The sequence below is a fragment of the Diabrotica undecimpunctata genome, chromosome 2 (genome assembly GCF_040954645.1).
Source record: "Diabrotica undecimpunctata isolate CICGRU chromosome 2, icDiaUnde3, whole genome shotgun sequence".
Lineage (NCBI taxonomy): Eukaryota > Metazoa > Arthropoda > Insecta > Coleoptera > Chrysomelidae > Diabrotica > Diabrotica undecimpunctata.
This window is the reverse complement of record NC_092804.1, coordinates 115,878,854-115,893,756: the sequence shown is the minus strand read 5'-3', so window position 1 is coordinate 115,893,756 and position 14,903 is coordinate 115,878,854. Positions and strand designations below refer to the sequence as shown.

At 32.8% G+C, this 14,903-nt stretch overlaps 1 protein-coding gene across 13 annotated transcripts in view; it reads left to right on the top strand.

The window, feature by feature from the left end:
* Window positions 1-14,903, top strand: part of Trpm (transient receptor potential cation channel, subfamily M) — an 888,877-nt gene that overhangs the window by 645,815 nt on the left and 228,159 nt on the right. The window lies entirely within an intron of this gene.

Below are 14,903 nucleotides of genomic sequence, written 5' to 3'. Positions count from 1 at the left end.
TTTAAATTCCCACACTGAAACCGCGTATTTGCAAAAATGCTGCTCTTACAGAAAGAATATGAGAGAAAACCTGCAATTGACTTTTTTCTTTTACTACAAAAGACTTGTTGCTGCAAAGAATACGGTCTGACAGTAGTGCTGTGTCTGCAATTCCCTTCGGCGAATATTCATAAAGGGCACAAAAGCTTCCGCAAAATTGGAGAGAACCTACAGTGAATTCAGGATGGAAAGTCTGATTGTAAAGAAAATTTATATTTTTCGTTAGCGAAAATCGGTTAAAAAAAATGTTACTCTTGAAATTAAGGTTACGGTTAGACAGTATCTAAATAGAATGGTAGGATAGTTAACAAAGATCTAAAAGGAAAAGAAATTATTAATTAAAATATGGTTAGTTTTGAAATTAAAGTAGCGCTTGTAACGAAATGGATTATTTTCAATTTTATTTCGGTTATAGTATTTAATAGTTCAATTAGGACTAGATCAGATACATGATGCATCAGTTAGAAATAGTGTTTTTTTTTGTTTTGAAACTATTTTCTTATGGGATCCAATGTTTTTATCAAATATTTTTGTGCTAAACCACAATTTTCTTTTTCTTCTTCATTTCAAGGATTAGGCTTCAAGCCAGTTTTGTCCCACGTCTTTTTTTTACGTTGTTTATATTTTACAGTCCGTCTTATCAATATATCTTCTTTATTATCATTATTTCAATATTATCTCTCCATTTTATTGTGTTTCATTTTATTCTGTTATTCGTCAAAAATATATTTAATTCGGCCCTTACATCTTTATTTTTAACGACTTGGTACTCCCGATGTTCATCCTTTTGTTTTCCTTAAAAATTTCATTTCCTTACCTTTAAAATTTAATTTTTAATTTATTTTTGAGTGTTCTTTGGATTGTGCGACGCATTATCTGATATTTATGTATGTTGATGATAATGTCTTCTTCATAACTCATGTCATAAAAGCAGTAGATGGCGTAATGTAGGTTCTTCTGATTTTTGTAGTATGATTTGGTCATCTGTAAATAATACTGTATATTGCAAACAATAATGGTATTTCAGGGTCAACTTCTCTTTTCCATATATATTTTACAAGCAAAGTCCGAAATGGGACAACCCTAGTATTGTAAGGAAATTATTGTCCACTTCTAGCATTGTACTCCCAAACTGTACCATATCCGAAATGAATAAAATTAAAAATTATTATCGAAACGTTCATTGATTCAAATAGATTATTATTGACAAGCGAGACATTGAACATTTATTTTTAATTATTGGATATTTTTACCTCGTATAAAGATATTCTTTTTTAAATTGACATTGTGATAAAATGCTGTGTCAAACGAAAATATAAATAATAAGAAGAAATTGTTCTACAATAGAGTGATAATGTTAGTGACACATTTCAAAGCTTCAAGAGATAGATACATCACTATAATACAGGGAAAATATTTGTGAAACATTTCAGATTTTTAAGGATGTGTAGGATAATTAAAAAAAAATTAATCCTACAATTCAGAAGTCAGAAAGCCTGATTAAATATGGATTTATAACCTCATTGATGTTTGTATATATATATATATATATATATATATATATATATATATATATATATATATAAGAAATACTGGATATTATTGACTGTCGATAAAGAAACAACACAGGTTATTAGGGCTGCAGTGTGTAAGTTTGACCGGGATGTTACAGAAACACCCTTTTGACTTTTGGTCTAGCTTTCGGAATTGTTTAATTCCTTCTTCAAGACACTGTAATTAGAAAAATGTGTAAATATTTACTTCTTCTTCTTCTTCAAGTGCCATCTTCGTTCCGAAGGTTGGCGATCATCAGGGCTATACGTATTTTCGAAACTGCTGACCGAAACAATTCGTTGCTGCTACAGCTATACCATTCCCGTAGATTCTTGAGCCAGGAGTTTCGTCTTCTTCCTATGGACCTTTTTCCTGCTATTTTTCCTTGCATAATTATTCGAAGCAGTTTATATCTTTCGTCTCTTGTAATGTGTCCCAAGTATTGCAGTTTTCGTTTTTTGATCGTAAATATGACTTCCTTTTCTTTATTCATTCTTCTCAAGACCTCGACATTTGTGACTCTCTCGGTCCATGATATTCTCAGGATTCTGCGATACATCCACAGTTCAAATGCCTAATTTTTTGGTATCAATCTTTTTCAACGTCCATGACTCCATTCCGTAGAACAGCACAGAAAGTACGATCCATCTGTTCTCTATGGATCACTCAAAACACACCATTAAAAGATGTCACAAACAAAATTTTAACTATCCTAACTAAATTTTAAAATGTATTTTGTCCATTAGTTTACATGTTATATTTTATATGTGTGTTTTTAATGTTGAGTGTCATAGTTTTACACAAATAATCTCAACGACTAGTAAGTTGCAATGACAATTTGTGATATGTTGTAAATATTTACACATTCTTCTAATTACAGTGTCTTGAAGAAGGAATAAAACAATTTCGAAAGCTAGACCAAAAGTCAAAAAAGTGTTTCTGTAACATCCCGGCCAAACCTACTGACTGCAGCCCTAATAAACTGTGTTGTTTGTATATATGTAAATAAATATATATATATATATATATATATATATATATATATCTATATATATATATATATATATATATATATATATATATATATATATATATATATATATAGCAAAACTTGTAGGATTATCGACCGAAACGTAAATAACAATTTATTGTAGTGGAGTATCGGGTAATCGGGTATGCGGTCTGTTATTTGAAAAAAAAAATATTTCGCTGATTTTTTGTTAGCTTCATCAGGAGACAACTAAAATATGGTTAAAATTTGTATAAATATAAGGTGAGAATAAACAATGAATTACTTACAGATTTAGACTTTAAAATATTTAAAAATGTTCTTGTACATAATATGTTCAAAACAGTACTAACAATATTGGTTAAAAGCACCTAGGTCACTAGTAATTAAATATAAAAAGCAAACAAAAAAAAATACAAGAAACAATTAAAACACAATAAAATTACACATTAAAAATATACAGGGTGATTTAAAATATAAATTTTAAACAAAAAAACTATTTTAACATACTAAGAATATTACAGTAGATATTGCTCAACTGTCCCGTGTCTGCCTTGTAATTTACTGCATATTTTTCTCTAATAATATGACACATTTCTAAAAACAATCTTTCTTTTTTGTATTTATTCTCTTATTGTAGACCCCTGACATTTGACAACCATCAGTTTGGACCATTTGCTGGATGTCATTATTCCACAATTACCTTTCCCTTTACCCTTCATTAAAAAATTTCTGGACGATCTTATATGTTCTGTTCCTACTTCACAAATTCAAAATACCTTGAAAATGTTCAATAACTTTAACAAACATATCCAATTTACTTTAGAGATTGAAAATGATTGTTCGATCTCATTTCTGGACACCAAATTAATAAGAACTAAACAAAACAAAATATTGATAGATTGGTATCAAAAGGGGGTGTAGAGTTGTGTTATAGAGGTAGCACCTTTTATCGGAACGACCACATCGAGCGTCATAGACGGGAGATGGTTCTTGGTAACTGGTCCTCATAAGACAGCTAACTCTTACTTATGGCTCCACGTGCCACACCCCGGGCAACTGCATTGGTCTGCAGGCTAAACTAAGTAAGGGTAGCCAGATATGGCGAAAATTCCACCGAGCGATTGCCGGTATAAGCAATCCCACACTTGCTGACCAACGGCTTCGGGCGGATGAGTTGGTGAGTGGAAGGGCACTCTTTTGTCCTGGTGCTAAGAAATTGGCACCAAAGGCGAATGAATCAAGTAAATGGTCAACGGCGTAAGGATGCAGAAGGCAAGGAGAAACCACTGCATTAAGGATCCAATTGGATATCTCTAGTACGATCATCATGACTGTACAACAAAAAGCCACGTCAACCACTGATCATGGGAATCGGAGACCAGGATCCGGCATGGGAGGTATATCACACGAAGACCACAGGGCCTCCCGGGTCGTCAACCAGCAAAATCCCTGTGAAGTACTAAATACCACTCCTAAAAAAAATAGAAAAACACCCAAGAGAGTATTAAAAATTGGTACATGGAATGTTAGGAGTATGTATGATCCAGGCAAAATGCATAATATAATACAAGAAATGCAAAGATTAAATGTCGACATTCTAGGCATTAGTGAAGCAAGGTGGCCAAATTCTGGCAGTTTTTCGACAACAAATGGCATGGTATATTACTCCGGAAACAGTAGTACCCAACACAGACACGGCGTAGCAGTTTTCGTATCTAGGTCTATGATGCAGTCGGTCATTAATTTTACTCCAGTATCAGATCGGCTCTTATTTCTTCAATTACAAACAAACACAAGTAAACTAAATATCATACAGATCTATGCACCTACTGCAGATAAATCCGAGGACGAAATTGAACAATTCTACGAAGAAATCAATCAAGTATTAAAATCGACGAAACCACGAGACATTACCGTAATTCTAGGTGATTTTAACTCAAAAATTGGTAAAGGAAAAAGTGGAAAACATGTAGGAGAATACGGACTCGGCAAAAGAAATGAACGAGGTGACAGACTACTTCAATTCTGCCAGGAGAATAACATGATTGCATCTAATACATTCTTCAACTTACCAAAGAGAAGACTTTATACGTGGAAATCACCCCAGGACAATGGCGAAAGAATAATTCGAAACCAGATTGATTTTTTACTGATAAACGAACGATACAGAAACTCCTTAAAATCCGTTAAAGCTTACCCAGGCGCAGATGTCTCTTCAGACCATAACCCTCTAATAGCGCAAATGAGTATTAAACTAAAAAGATTGGAGCAAAAAAGAAGAGCAAATCAGATAGACGTCAGTCATTTATGTAACCTGGAGGTAAAGGAGAAACTGCAAAAATGTATTAATAATAATCTCAAAATACTTCATGAAAAAGAAACATCTCAGCCAACGAACAACATAGATAAAAAATGGCAAAACGTAAAAATGGCGATAACAGGTCCTGTGAAGAAAATTCTGACTAAAGAAAAACCAAAAATAAAGCAAAGGTGGATGACTGATAAGATCCTTCTTCTCATGGACAATCGGAGAATAATGAAAGGAAAAAACGAACAGAGGTATAAACAAATACAGAAAGAAATCAAAATAGAAATCAGAATAGCAAAAGAAGATTTTTATAAAAGAAAATGTGAAGAAATAGAGCAATTGCAGGCAAAACATGATATTTTTAATGTACATAAAAAAGTGAAAGAACTTGCAGGTACACAAAAACGTAAGCAGCCAAATACCCTGTATAATGTCAACGGAAACATAATAACAGAACTAGAAGAACAGTTGAAGACATGGAAAAACTATATTGAAGAACTCTTTGCAGATGATAGACAACAATCTGAGCTAAGTAACATACAAGGAGACGAAGGTCCAGAAATAACGGAAGAAGAAGTAATGTACGCACTAAAAAGAATGAAAAATGGTAAAGCCCCAGGTCCAGATGAAATACCAACGGAAATCCTTAAACTAATAGAAGAAGACTCGATTCACATTTTAGTTAAACTTTTCAATAGCATTTATACATCAGGACAAATACCACAAGAATGGCTTTTATCCACCTTTGTTACTATACCAAAAAAGATAAATGCCAAACAATGCAGTGATTACCGTACAATCAGTCTGATGAGCCATGTACTGAAAATATTTCTGAAAATTATACACTCTAGAGTACACAGAAAACTGGAAATGGACATCAATAATACCCAGTTTGGATTCAGAAATGGACTTGGAACAAGAGAGGCGTTGTTTGCACTGAACGTTATGTCTCAAAGATGTCTTGACATAAATCAAGATGTATTCATGTGTTTCATAGATTACAACAAGGCCTTTGATAAAGTGCGGCATGATCACCTAATCAGACTCCTGACAGAAAAGAATTTAGATAAACGAGACATCCGACTAATAGCAAATATGTACTACAATCAGAAAGCAGTAGTGAGAGTAGAGAATAATACCACTGAAGAAATTGAAATAAAGCGAGGTGTGAGACAAGGGTGTATACTGTCACCAACCCTGTTTAATCTCTATTCCGAAGACGTAATGAATAGAACACTCTCTGAGCAATCTGTAGGTATTAAAATAAATGGTGTTAGATTAAACAATCTGAGATTTGCCGACGACACCGTTCTGATCGCAGAAACACTTGAAGAGCTACAGACATTGGTAAATAAGATAGCAGACTGCAGCGAAGAATATGGACTATCTTTGAACATAAAGAAAACTAAATTTATGGTAATATCGAAATCAACACAAAATGTTCAAAATTTATATTTACACAATGAAATTATCGATCGAGTTAGCAAATACAAATATTTAGGCACTTTTATAAATGAAGACAACGATAGCTCAGCAGAAATCAAAATAAGAATAGAAAAAGCCAGATCCATATTCACTAAAATGAAGAGAGTGTTCTGCGGAAGAGATTTGAGCCTTGAAATGAAACTTCGCCTGATGAGATGTTACGTACTTTCTGTGCTGTTCTACGGAATGGAGTCATGGACGTTGAAGAAGATTGATACCAAAAAATTAGAGGCATTTGAACTGTGGATGTATCGCAGAATCCTGAGAATATCATGGACCGAGAGAGTCACAAATGTCGAGGTCTTGAGAAGAATGAATAAAGAAAAGGAAGTCATATTTACGATCAAAAAACGAAAACTGCAATACTTGGGACACATTACAAGAGGCGAAAGATATGAACTGCTTCGAATAATTATGCAAGGGAAAATAGCAGGAAAAAGGTCCATAGGAAGAAGACGAAACTCCTGGCTAAAGAATCTACGGGAATGGTATAGCTGTAGCAGCAACGAATTGTTTCGGTCAGCAGTTTCGAAAATACGTATAGCCCTGATGATCGCCAACCTTCGGAACGAAGATGGCACTTGAAGAAGAAGGTATCAAAAGCCAACACACTATGGAAGATATTTAAACTTTTTTTGAAATCATCCTACTCATCAAAAGTTTAATACAGTGATTGCAATGAAGAATGGAGTAAGGCATATTAGTTATGATAAATTCATAAACAGAAACTTAAAATTTGCTATTAAACATCTTTGAAAATAATGGATACCCAAAACATATCCTTAAAAAACTGATGTTTAACTTAGACATTTTTGACGGTCCCACTGATATCGGAGCAGCACAAACAATCCAATATAAAAAACTACCATTAATAAAACACCTTCTGTGACTAATTTATTTAAACAATTTACCAACATTAAAATTGTCCAAATAAATTATTGTTAGCTACTATTGTTTCGCTAACACCTAGATAAGTTGACGTATTATGTCCACATGTCAGTTCATTTTCACAGATTTGGCATTTTCCTGAATTGTTTTCGAAAGAACTTCTATTGGTTTTTAATATAAATGCATATAATGTTCTTACTTACATCTATATTCGTAGATGCATTGCATTTGTTTATGCCTGACAAAAAGAATCCATAAATTCATAGGCTAACCATGAAGGATTCAAAATTTGAGAAGCACCTGCACCTGATACTAATAACTTCACTACATGGACATAAGAGAATCCCTGTTTTTCTTCAATTCCGTCTCTGTCCAGATTGGTTCTTCCATGTTAGTTATGATTTCATTCCAGGCATAATTTTATTCTTTGTTTTTTATTTATGGTAACTATTTTTTGGATCCCAGATGCAAAGCTGCATCTGGTATAAATTTAGAAATCTTATTACCTTTTCATTTATCCACTCAATTTCACAGTAGGTACACCACAAATGAAAGCGTAATAGGCACGAAATTTCTATATAAATACACAAATTTCTCAAATTAATGGTTCAAGAATAACGAGAATTGCAATAAAGTGAGCTTAAGATAAACAGCGAGACAACCACCCGTGCGAGCGAAGTGTGGGCAGTCGTCACATACATTTGGCGTGCATTCGGTTTATTCGTGTCCTTTGAAGTGTGTCAAAAAACCGACAAGTGGACGGATAGGCCTATTTGCTATTCAGGTATTTGCTTATGCGTGCGAATAAAGCAAATAATTGACGAATGTACCCCCCACACTTCGACTTATGCGATTGAATATGTCGCATGACGAATAAATCATAGCGAATTGTGGTGCCGCCATAATAAAAACTAATTTGCACGTCATATTACACGTTTAATAAGCCTTTACTTTTCATTTCACAAAATTCGATCCATAAATTACATCGCACATCACAAAACTTCCCTAGAGATTACAAAAATCTTGGCGAATAAGAGATAACAGTGGAAAACGCCAACACCACACAGTGGTCCCAAGGGCATCAGGTAATAACGTAATATTTTGTATCGATATTTCCACCCATGCGAAATAGTAATAAAAGTTCCCGAAAGGGTATATTTATGATGCCAAAGAGTTATAAAATTCAAAGAATCTCGTTAAAAGTTGGTAAATAAACTTAGGAGTAACCGTACATCCGTGGTATTAAGAGAAATCATTTAACTGTATATTTTCGAAAATTGAAGTGAGTAAATATACACGTGAATTAATGGATTTATTATCATACACTATTTTATTTAGCTGATCTCAGTCCAGTATCTATACGCCAGATTACAGTCTATTCTAAAAAAAATATTTAACATATGTACTATAAAAGAAAGTAAAAGTGATCAAATGTAAACTAATTTTTTTTAAAGGAGCCGATCTAAAAATAAGTTAATTTTTATTAATTTTTGAATAATTTAGTTTATTGGAAAAGCTGTTTTATGTATAGTTGAAACGTTGTCAATTGAACAGGTATAAAAAAAATTTGACACCGAGTGTCGGTGTCTTCTGTAAAACATAGGCGGCGCAATAGAAATTAAATAATAAACTTTTATTTATAAATTAAGGTCTCATATTTGCTAAACAGTGAAAGATTGTTAATTATTTACGTTTCTTTATGAAATTTACACCAAAGTTTTCAGTTCACAACTAGTTAGCGAAGTTTTTAACAAATAAAGAAAAAAGTGCAATGATTAAATGAAAAATAATTAACAACGGTCATTACAAATGAAAGGAAATACTTGTACGTGGGAAAGACTGTTATTTCTTCACAGAATATACAACATGGGTGTGTTGTGTGTATAGTGGGTGAATTATATGTAACCCCAAATTGGTACAACAAAAATACCTAAGGGCTGAAAGTTCGAGACATAAGGTGTTTCCAAACTAAGTAAAGGAAGATGTTAGCCCATACTAACTAAAGATGAACATTCGGCCAAAAAAATTATTGGTCACCATGATGATTGATATAAAAAAATTCCATTAATTACGATATCCAATAAGCGGACTGCGCAATCTGGCGTCATAAAATCTCGCATATATGGGACATCCTGTATAAACACAAATTATAGTTATTACAATTTAAAATTAATGATGAAAAGTACATAATACAAAGGCACTTTATTGAGCGTATTAATTTGAAAACTAAAGAAATGAAACTACAATTTTAATATAAACATAAAATAATTACATGAAAACGACCAATTTTTCTTAGTCGAATTGTATTTTAGTTCATAGACTAATGGAGAGATCACCTTTACTACTGTACATGGGATATATTTTTGACGTACCCCCTTTTGTGGAAATATTCACCATCAAACACTATCACTATAACTACTGGTTCAATTGGTGGTTAGTAAGATATTCTTTTCTTTTACTTGAACGTGAGCTACACAATTTGTCCAAATGTCGGTTTTGCCAAGTTCTTCGATTACTCTTGTTATAATTTGTACAACAACGTCACTTAATTGAGGAGATTTACCCGTTTTCTGCAATTTCTTTTTTACATCGGCTTATATCATTTTAATTAGGTTGAAAACACAATGATATGAAGGGAGTCGTAAAACCGTATACCCGTGGCCTTTAAACAGTTTATCAGTGGCATATTCTTTTTGAAAATTTCGTTCCTTAATTAATTGTAACAAGTCCTTTTTGGTACATTTACTGGGCATTGCCATGCCTTTGTTCTCCAAAATTCTATGATATATCCATTCTTGGAGCTAGTATTTAAAATTTTGGTATAGAGTCTAGAATGGTATGACGAATTGTCCAATACTATCGCGAAATTTGTTTTAATATTCAGTAAAAGTTGTTTCGTGCCCAATTTTCGAAGACTTTAGCCCTCATATTCTTATGATAATCAGCTGAGGACTATTCATAATCTTCACCCTGTTTAATGTTTTTACGATAACAAGGCATTAGGTACAAACCCATTCTTGTAGAATTATAATAGCATGTAGAATGTAGAATTATAATTCTTTTTCCTCTCGAACAAGGAGTACTCAAACAGCACTTTTTGCTATCATCCATCCAGTCATATTGCACTACATCGTGGGTGTAAAACTATATTTTATAAAAATACACAATGTCTCTCTTGTCATCAGGACATTTCTTTATTTTACGTTAATAATGATACTTCTATATCACAATCCTAGTAGATTCCATAATTACCATTCTATTGTCCAATGTTTTATAAATAAATCCGCATTGTATTAAAACACTCCTCAATGTATCAAGGGATTTATATGGGTAATCGGGATAGGTTTTTAACTTCTCCTGAAGCATTTCCAACATTGGAACTTTGTTCTGATAAAATTCGTAGACAAAGCGACAAATAATGTCTTTAGCGACCTTATCAATATTTTTAAGATTTTGTCCCAACTTTTTGACGTTTAACACAATAATCAATTACATCCCCAGCTGTAATAACTCGTACAACTGTTGAACCGGCAACAGGATTTTAACATTTTGATTCCAATAGACTACTCGAAATTTAGATAGTACATCTAAATATGGCCTTGTTTTTATAATTTCTAATTAAATCTCATAACGTAAAAGTATTGTACAAATTCCTGACAGTTCGATATTTCTTACAATTCTACCCCATCGTCCACTGCCATCCATGTGTTAGTCCTGGCACATAGCTCATTCAGTAATCGTAAAGAATATTTATATCAAATAATACAAAAAATAGTACTTACTTTGCTCTTATTTATAACTTTCTGTCAGTTTCTATTAAATATGGCAACAGCTTCACCATTGTCAATTATTTATGCTCGAGGATCCACTGGTCCCATTATCATTACAAAATATGAAGCGGGTGGGAGGGGAATTTTATTGTAATGTATGTAGATATGCTTGGTTACACAACATGGCCACACGAGTTTTATACTCATCAAAGCTGCAACGTGTTAGTCGTGTAATTTTCCAATGGTAATATACCTCTTTATTTGCCGACTTTTAATTTTTTATTTTAGTACAAATCAATGTGTATGAGATTTTGTGAAAAATATTTAAGTTCTATTAAAGCGAGGATATAGCACATTGAATGATGCGTAAGTTGGCAAAACTAAGCAAAATATTTGATTTTAATTCTAAAGTCAAGACATCATTTGATATTTTAATTGAATATTATTTATGTAAGTTAGAAATGGTATTATAATTCAAGATATTAAAAATAATAATCGGGCAAAAAATTTGTATAAAACAATCATCATCATCGTCAGTGGTACTACAGTCCTATGGACCTCGACATTCCCTAGTATATTTCGCTATTCGTTTTTGTTCATCTCTCAGTTTTCTGCCCCGATCGTCCCCGCGTCTTTTGCCATACCCACCGACCGTAATTCTTGGCCTACCCCTGCTTTATTTTCCTATTTCCTACTGGTAGCGCTAATTGGATTCGTCTGGGTTGGTAGTCTTCATTTGCTTTTGACACATATTCAGCTCATCTAAGCTTAACTCTATTTATGAAAGATCATTTTTTTATATTTCTCGATTCTTCTTGCTCAGTTCGAAATCATATCGCCTTCTCCAAATACCATTATTACAGATTGCACCTATTATTCTTCTTAGTATCTTTCTTTCTAAGGCGAGGAGACGGTTTGCATCTGTTCTGGAAATGGTAAATGTTTCTCTCATAAGTCAGCACTGGTAGGATGAGTATTCCATAAATTGCTGGTTTGATTTTTTGTCTTAAATTTGTGTTCTTTATCTGCTTATTTAGAGGAAACCCAGGTAGGTAAACTTGTTCCCTATCTTAAAATTATAGTGGTGGGCGCTGAAGTTTTGTTTTGCATTTCTAGTTCTATTACCATTCTTCAAGATCAATGCCATCACTTTCCGACATCTTTTTGAGTTTACTTTTCGAAATTAACAAATGTTTAACCGTTTAACAGCGTGGCATTTCAAGAACTAAGAAAAAGTCCAATGGAATGTTAGCAGAAAGTTTTGTGTTGATACATACTATTACTCTACTTAACCATAATTTATTTTAAATAATTTATATTTAATGAATATACCACATAATTTTAAGAGCCAGGATAGGGGTTGCAGATGCTGTGGAGATTTGCTGCTGTGCAGATTTGCCGAAAGTTCAGGAGGATCAGGGTTACGCTTTCATGCTTTTGCAAGAGAGGAGTGACATAAACACACTTCATGTACCTTAGACAAGGTGCCCATACAGAGTGCTATCAGCTGGGCAGCTGAACATTGGTTTTTATGGAAGTGTTACTTCTTTAGCTCTCACCGGACGGCTGCATCCGGTGTAGAGCTGTTCAGTTCCCGTCACCAAAGAGATGTATCTATTTGTGTACGTGGGTTATGTCACATAATAAAAACAAATATTGTGTTACATAAAAACGTTGAAAATTAATTTAAGTAAGCTAAATCCTATTAAGGATATTTATCTATAAATTAAACTGTTTAGATCCCCGATTTCAATTGAAAGATGGAATTAAATGTAAACAAAATTCGATTGAAAAGTTTAAGAAAGAAACTCTTTGATGCGATTAAGCGTGCAGCAGCTTAAATTTGTATGCAGATGTTTCGACAGGGAGACCTTTAACGATCGAAGCGTCCGAGTGTACGGTATGCTTCTACGGATTCGGGATCCAACACCAAAGGTCACATACGTATTCGGTGGCATTTTTCTGGTGTTTTTATAAAACTGGCTGTTTTATGATTATTGTGAAATATATATATATATATATATATATATATATATATATATATATATATATATATATATATATATGTATATATATATATATATATATATATATATATATATATATATATATATATATATATATATATATTGAAATACGTATATTTAAAAATAAAATAAAATTCCTATTTTATGATTATATAATTAAAAACACACAGCAATTTATAGAATTTTATAATATCTGGAGAATTTCAATTAGACACAAAATTATTAATTACATAGGAAAAGACAGTTAAGATTTTATTTCACGTACAGGGCGCTTACGCATCCGCTTATACGTATTTTGGCCTAATAGGCCTCATCACAACGGCTTTCGCAATCGCTCTGAACGTGAAATAAATCTTTTCTGTCTTACTAAGCAACTCTAATATGGCTTCGTATAGACGCAATGTAGCGACATCTGATAATAAAATCGTAGACTAATTTTCGAAACCAAATTCAGAATTTCGCTTTAATAGGTGCCTTCTAAGAATTGCAAGGCAAAACAGACGTTGATAAAGATGTTATGAGAGACATGGGAAATCTAAAAATTGCATTCCACAACATATCTCCTCAACTAAGCAAAATTCTTAGCGAATTGGTTTCTAGTACTCGTACGGAGTATATCGAAATAAAAAGGAAAAGACAGTTAAGATTTGATTTCACGTACAGGGCGCTTGCGCATCCGCTTATACGTATTTCGGCCTAGTAGGCCTCATCAGAACGGCTTTCACAATCGCTCTGAACGTGAAATAAATCTTTTCTGTCTTACATCTCTTATTAATTACATTTTATTTATATCTCATGGTTCTTATTTGAGTTCAGAAAATACCTTTGACTTTTTCTAGTGTTCAATAACAACAGAAGAATTCAAATTTGTTCAATACAATTAAATATAAGGTTAAAATACATTGTAAAAAATTATGACACGTATAACTAAATCAATTAGACATACGAAGCTAATCCTAACAATGCTACCGACCTTACTGTTAAAAAGGTAAGACGAGTAAGAAGTGTATAAGTCGATATCCAGTTATTGTAATATCTCCATAAATGTATAATATATCCACTGCTCTACATAGACCTAATGTCCATTGCACGCTTCATATATAATAAACACAAAACGTTCATTTCATATATCCACTGCTCTACATATGTTGAACACAAAATAGCTCAACGTGAAGCAGCCTTTATTTTAAAACGTGAAGCATTTCAATTCATGTTAGGTCTAATTAAATTAAGCATAAGCTTTTCATCTTTTCATGAAAGGGTTGATTTAAAATGAATTAGTTTAAATCGCGCCGATTAGGACGCTGCGATCTAAAAAAAGGTGGTGCAGTAGGCGGTATAGTAGACTGGCGCGAAGCTTCATACTATTGTACTACATAATATACTTCATATCAGTATTATTAGGACGGTATAAAGAAGTTGTAAAATCGCTAGAATCGTAGTATTAAGCTTAAAGAAGACTACATCGAATAAAATAAAAGAATTTTCTGGAAAAACATGTTTTTGATTTCAAAGGAGGTTACTTATTAGACCAGGAGTTAGATCTCTTTATCAAAAACAAATATATCACTAAAAATTGTATACTTTCTAAAAATTATGCAATCCTACAAGAAAAATATCTTGATTTATTCGGTGTTTCCTCAGTATGCGCTAGTAATCCTTGTTTTTTTTTTGCCTGGTTCTTCTTTTTATGTGTTGAGTCCTAGACGGTCCTAAAAGATCTGATGGTCTCCATTTATTAATATCGTTACGGAATATTATAAAACTTTTACAAGGGCCGTTGGAACAGAATTGTTCATAATTTGGTCGCATACAATAAT